Source organism: Salvelinus sp. IW2-2015, unplaced genomic scaffold, assembly GCF_002910315.2.
Source record: "Salvelinus sp. IW2-2015 unplaced genomic scaffold, ASM291031v2 Un_scaffold1077, whole genome shotgun sequence".
Lineage (NCBI taxonomy): Eukaryota > Metazoa > Chordata > Actinopteri > Salmoniformes > Salmonidae > Salvelinus > Salvelinus sp. IW2-2015.
The window spans coordinates 116,037-122,594 of NW_019942718.1; positions in this window are offsets into that span (position 1 = coordinate 116,037).

The following is a 6,558-nucleotide window of genomic DNA, read 5'->3' on the forward strand; positions in this document are numbered from 1 at the left end:
TTGTTATTGTGAAGTGGAAACATCTAGGAGAAACAACGGTTCAGCCGCGAAGTGGTAGGCCYCACAAGCTCACAGAACGGGACCACTGAGTGCTGAAGTGCATAGCATATAAAAATTGTCTGTCCTCGGTTGCAACACTCGCTACAGAGTTCCAAACTGCTTCTGGAATCAACGTCAGCACAAMAACTATTCGTTGGGAGCTTCATGAAAMGGGTTTCCATGGCCAAGCTGCTGCACACAAGCCTAAGTTCACAATGCGCAATGCCAAGCATTGGCTGGAGTGGTGTAAAGCTCTGGAGCAGTGGAAACGCGTTCTCTGGGGTGATGAATCACGCTTCACCATCTGGCAGTCTGACAAACAAATCTAGATTTGGAGGATGCCAGGAGAACGCTACCTGCCCCAATGCATACTGCCAACTCTAACATTTGGTGGAGGGGGAATAATGGTCTGGGGCTGTTTTTCATGTTTCGGACTAGGCCCCTTACTTCCAGTAAAGGAAAATCTTAATCCTACAGCATACAATGATATTCTAGACGATTATGTGCTTCCAACTTTGTGGCAACAGTTTGGGGAAGGCCCTTTCCTGTTTCAGCATGACAATGCCCCTGTGCACAAAGCGAGGGTCATACATAAACGGTTTGTTGAGATCGGTGTGGAAGAACTTGACTGGCCTGCACAGAGCCCTGACCTCAACCCCATCAAACACGTTTGGGATGAATTGGAACGCCGACTGCGAGCCAGGCCTAATCACCCTACATGCTCTTATGACCCGACGTCCCTAATGCTRTTATGACTGAATGGAAGCAAGTCCCCTCAGCAATGTTCCAACATCTTGTGGAAAGCCTTCCAAGAAGAGTGGCGGCTGTTATAGCAGCAAAAGGGGACCAACTCCATATTAATGCCCATGATTTTGGAATGAGATGTTCGATGAGTAGGTGTCCACATACTTTTGGCCGTGTGTGTGTGTGTGTGTGTGTGTGGTGTGTGTGTGTGTGGTGTGTGTGTGTGTGTGTGTGTGTGTGTGTGTGTGTGTGTGTGTGTGTGTGTGTGTGTGTGTGTGTGTGTGTGTGTGTTGGGGTGTTTTAAAACAGAAACGTCCCTTTTTCAGGACCCTGTCTTTCAAAGATAAATCGTAAAAATCCAAATAACTTCACAGATCTTCACTGTAAGGTTTTAAAACACTGTTTCCCATGCTTGTTCAATGAACCATAAACAATTAATGAACATGCAACCTGTGGAACGGTCGTTAAGACACCAACAGCTTACAGACGCAATTAAGGTCACAGTTATAAAAACTTAGGACACTAAAGAGGCCTTTCTAACTGACTCTAAAAAAACACCAAAATAAAGATGCCCAGGGTCCCTGCTCATCTGCGTGAACGTGCCTTAGGCATGCTGCAAGGAGGCATGAGGACTGCAGATGTGGCCAGGGCAATAAATTGCAATGTCCGTACTGTGAGACGCCTAAGATAGTGCTACAGGGAGACAGGATGGCAGCTGATCATCCTCGCAGTGACAGACCACATGTAACAACACCTGCATAGGATCGGTACATCCGTACATCACACCTGCGGGACAGGTACAGGATGGCAACAACAAACTGTCCGATTTACACCAGGAACGCACAATCCTCCATCTGTGCTCAGACTGTCTGCAATAGGCCGAGAGAGGCTGAGCTGAGGGCTTGTAGGCCTGTTGTAAGGCAGGTCCTCCATCAGACATCACCGGCAAACAAACGTCGCCTATGGGCACAAACCCACCCGTCGCTGGACCAGACAGGACTGGAAAAAAGTGCTCTTCACTGACGAGTCACGGTTTTGTCTCACCAGGAGTGATGGTCGGATTGGCATTTATCGTCGAAGGAATGAGCGTTACACCGAGGCCTGCACTCTTGAGCGGATCGATTTGGAGGTGGAGGGTCTGTCATGGTCTGGGGCGGTGTGTCACAGCATCATCGGACTGAGCTTGTTGTCATTGCAGGCAGTCTCAATGCTGTGCGTTACAGGAAGACATCCTGTAACGCACAGCAATGAGAGAACATTTCTTTTTTTGCTGAGTTTATATATACACTGCTCAAAAAAATAAAGGGAACACTTAAACAACACAATGTAACTCCAAGTCAATCACACTTCTGTGAAATCAAACTGTCCACTTAGGAAGCAACACTGATTGACAATAACATTTCACATGCTGTTGTGCAAATGGAATAGACAAAAGGTGGAAATTATAGGCAATTAGACAAGACACCCCATAAAGGAGTGTTCGTCAGGTGGTGACCACAGCCCACTTCTCAGTTCCTATGCTTCCTGACTGATGTTTTGGTCACTTTTGAATGCTGGCGGTGCTTTCACTCTAGTGGTAGCATGAGACGGAGTCTACAACCCAACAAGTGGCTCAGGTAGTGCAGCTCATCCAGGATGGCAACATCAATGCGAGCTGTGGCAAGAAAGGTTTGCTGTGTCTGTCAGCATAGTGTCCAGAGGCATGGAGGCGCTACCGAGGAGACAGGCCAGTGGAGGAGGCGTAGGAGGGCAACAACCCAGCAGCAGGACTGCTACCTCCGCCTTTGTGCAAGGAGGAGCAGGTGGAGCACTGCCAGAGCCCTGCAAAATGACCTCCAGTAGGCCACAAATGTGCATGTGTCTGCTCAAACGGTCAGAAACAGACTCCATGAGGGTGGTATGAGGGCCCGACGTCCACAGGTGGGGGTTGTGCTTACAGCCCAACACCGTGCAGGACGTTTGGCATTTGCCAGAGAACACCCAAGATTGGCAAATTCGCCACTGGCGCCCTGTGCTCTTTCACAGATGAAAGCAGGTTTCACACTGAGCACATGAGCACATGTGACAGACGTGACAGAGTCTGGAGACGCCGTGGAGAACGTTCTGCTGCCTGAAACATCCTCCAGCATGACCGGTTTGGCGGTGGGTCAGTCATGGTGTGGGGTGGCATTTCTTTGGGGGGCCGCACGGCCCTCCATGTGCTCGCCAGAGGTAGCCTGACTGCCATTAGGTACCGAGATGAGATCCTCAGACCCTTGTGAGACCATATGCTGGTGCGGTTGGCCCTGGGTTCCTCCTAATGCAAGACAATGCTAGACCTCATGTGGCTGGAGTGTGTCAGCAGTTCCTGCAAGAGGAAGGCATTGATGCTATGGACTGGCCCGCCCGTTCCCCAGACCTGAATCCAATTGAGCACATCTGGAACACATGTCTCGCTCCATCCACCAACGCCACGTTGCACCACAGACTGTCCAGGAGTTGGGGATGCTTTAGTCCAGGTCTGGGAGGAGATCCCTCAGGAGACCATCCGCCACCTCAGCAGGAGCATGCCCAGGCATTGTAGGGAGGTCATACAGGAACGTGGAGGCCACACACACTACTGAGCCTCATTTTGACTTGTTTTAAGGACATTACATCAAAGTTGGATCAGCCTGTAGTGTGGTTTTCCACTTTAATTTTGAGTGTGACTCCAAATCCAGACCTCCATGGGTTGATAAATTTGATTTCCATTGATAATTTTTGTGTGATTTTGTTGTCAGCACATTCAACTATGTAAAGAAAAAAGTATTTAATAAGAATATTTCATTCATTCAGATCTAGGATGTGTTTATTTTAGTGTTCCCTTTATTTTTTTGAGCAGTGTATATATATAAGCATGAGGAAGTGTGGTATATGGCCAATATATTTAACTTGCCTAATCGCAATGCGACGCAATGCGGAGTGCCTGGATACAGCCCTTAGCCGTGGTATACTGGCCATTTAATTTTTTTAAAATTTACCTTTGTTTAACTAGGCAAGTCAGTAAAGAAAAAATTATTAATTTAACAATGACGGCCTACCAAAAGGCAAAAGGCCTCCTGCGGGGATGGGGCTGGGATTAAATAAATTAAAATACAAATATTGGACAAAACACACATCACGACAAGTGATGTATACCACAAACCCCAAGGTGCCTTATTGCTATTATAACGGGTTACCAATGTAATTAGAGCAGTAAAATAAATATTTTTTTTCATACCCATGGTATAAGTCTGATATACCATGGCTGTCAGCCAATCAGCATTCAGGGCTCGACCACCCAGTTTATAAATATGCATATAGCATGCCACTGGCATATCTCTATCTCTCTGGTTTGGCCTATGTTTCTCTTCCATTTATTTATATATACAGTTGAAGTTTATATACACCTTAGCCAAATACATTTAAACTCAGTTTTTCACAACTCCTGACATTTAATCCAGGTAAAAATTCCCTGTCTTAGGTCAGTTAGGATCACCACTTTATTTTTAAGAATGTGAAATGTCAGAATAATAGTCGAGATATATTATTATTTCAGCTTTTATTTCTTTCATCACATTCCCAGTGGGTCAGAAGTTTACATACACTCAATTAGTATTTGGTAGCATTGGCTTTAAATTGCTTAACTTAGGTCAAATGAATCGGGTAGCCTTCCACAAGCTTCTCTCAATAAGTTGGGTGAAATTTTGGCCCATTCCTCCTGACAGAGCTGGTGTAACTGAGTCAAGTTTGTTGGCCTCCTTGCTCGCACACCTTTTTAGTTCTGGCCACAAATTTTTTATGTGATTGAGGTCAGGGCTTTGTGATGGACACTCCAATACCTTGACTTTGTTGTCCTTAAGCCATTTTGCCACAATTTTTGGAAGTATGCTTGGGTCATTGTCCATTTGGAAGACCGATTTGCGACCAAGCTTTAACTTCCTGACTGATGTCTTGAGATGTTGCTTCAATATATCCACATAATTTTCTCCCTCATGATGCCATCTATTTTGTGAAGTGCACCAGTCCATCCTGCAGCAAAGCACCCCACAACATGATGGTGCCACCCCCGTGCTTCACATTGGCATGGTGTTCTTCGGCTTGCAAGCCTCCCCCTTTTCCTCCAAACATAACGATAGTCCATCTATGGCCAAACAGTTCATTTTTGTTTCATCAGACCAGAGGACATTTCTCCAAAAAGTACGATTTTGTCCCCATGTGCTGTTGCAAACCGTATTCTGCATTTTTATGACAGTTTTGGATAGTGGCTTCTTCCTTGCTGAGCGCCTTTCAGGTTATGTAATGTAGGACTCATTTAATGTTGATATAGATACTTTTGTACCGGTTTCCACCAACATCTTCACAAGGCTCTTTTGCTGTTGTTCTGGGATTGATTTGCACTTTTCGCACCAAAGTACGTTCATCTCTTGGAGACAGAAACGCGTCTCCCTTCCTGAGCAGTATGACGGCTGCGTGGTCCCATGGTGTTTATACTTGCATACTATTGTTTTGTACAGAATGAAACGTGGTTACATTAAGGGCGTTTGGAAATTGCTCCCAAGGATGAACCAGACTTGTGGAGGTCTAAAATGTCTGAGGTCTTTTGATTTTCCCAGGATGTCAAGCAAAAGGAGGCACTGAGTGTGAAGGTAAGCCCTGAAATACATCCACAGGTACACCTCCAATTGACTCAAATGATGTCAATTAGCCTATCAGAAGCTTCTAAAGCCATGACATAATCTTCTGGAATTTTCCAAGCTGTTTAAAGGCACAGTCAACTTAGTGTATGTAAACTTCTGACCCACTGGAATTGTGATACAGTGAATTATAAGTGAAATAATCTGTCTGTAAACAATTGTTGGAAGAATTACTTGTGTCATGCACAAAGTAGATGTCCTAACCAACTTGCCAAAACTATAATTGTTAACAAGAAATTTGTGAGTGGTTGAAAAACGAGTTTTAATGACTCCAACCTAAGTGTATGTAAACTTACGACTTCAACTGTATGTGTATATATATATATATATATATATACAAATACAGTTGAAGTTTTTTTTACTTTCAAAAAAGTAATCCAGGCCATTGTTTATAGGGAAAATACGAGCAGGAGAGCAAATGTATACCAGGGAAAAAACGCACTACCCTCTCCTGTGACCCCCAAATTACCCCACAACCTCCCCAAAGCAAAATTAAGAGTTTGACAACCCTCCCCTATATTGGACACCCCCCCCACCCAGTAAATTTTAATCTGTGCTTTAGTATGATATGTATTATTTTGTGGATGTCCATCACCCATTTTGTATATGGCGTGTGATATGTTACGAATTCTAGCTAGGTGGCTAAATGTTAGCTAGGTGGCTAATGTTCGRTAGCAGGCTTAGGTTAAGATTAGGAGTTAGGTTAAAAGGTTTTACGGTTAGGGTTAGCTAAAATGGCTAGGGATAGGGGAAGGGTTAGCTAAAAGGGTTAGCTAATTTGCTAAGTAGTTGCAAAGTGCTTTAAAAGTAGTACGTTTCAAACTCACAACCTTTGGGTTKCTAGACGTTCACYTTATAGTAGCTAAAAGTAGTAAGTAGTTGAAAAGTTGTCCATGAGATTTGAACTGACAACCTTTGGGTTGCTATACACCCACCCATCCACCCCAACCAACAATTTTACTTTCATTTTTGCCTTAAGTAACTATCTGTCTTATGTACCCATACCAAACGTAACATATCATACTAATTGCAGTGTTTACGTTTACTATATTACGTCTAGTCAATGAGACCAGGCTGTTCC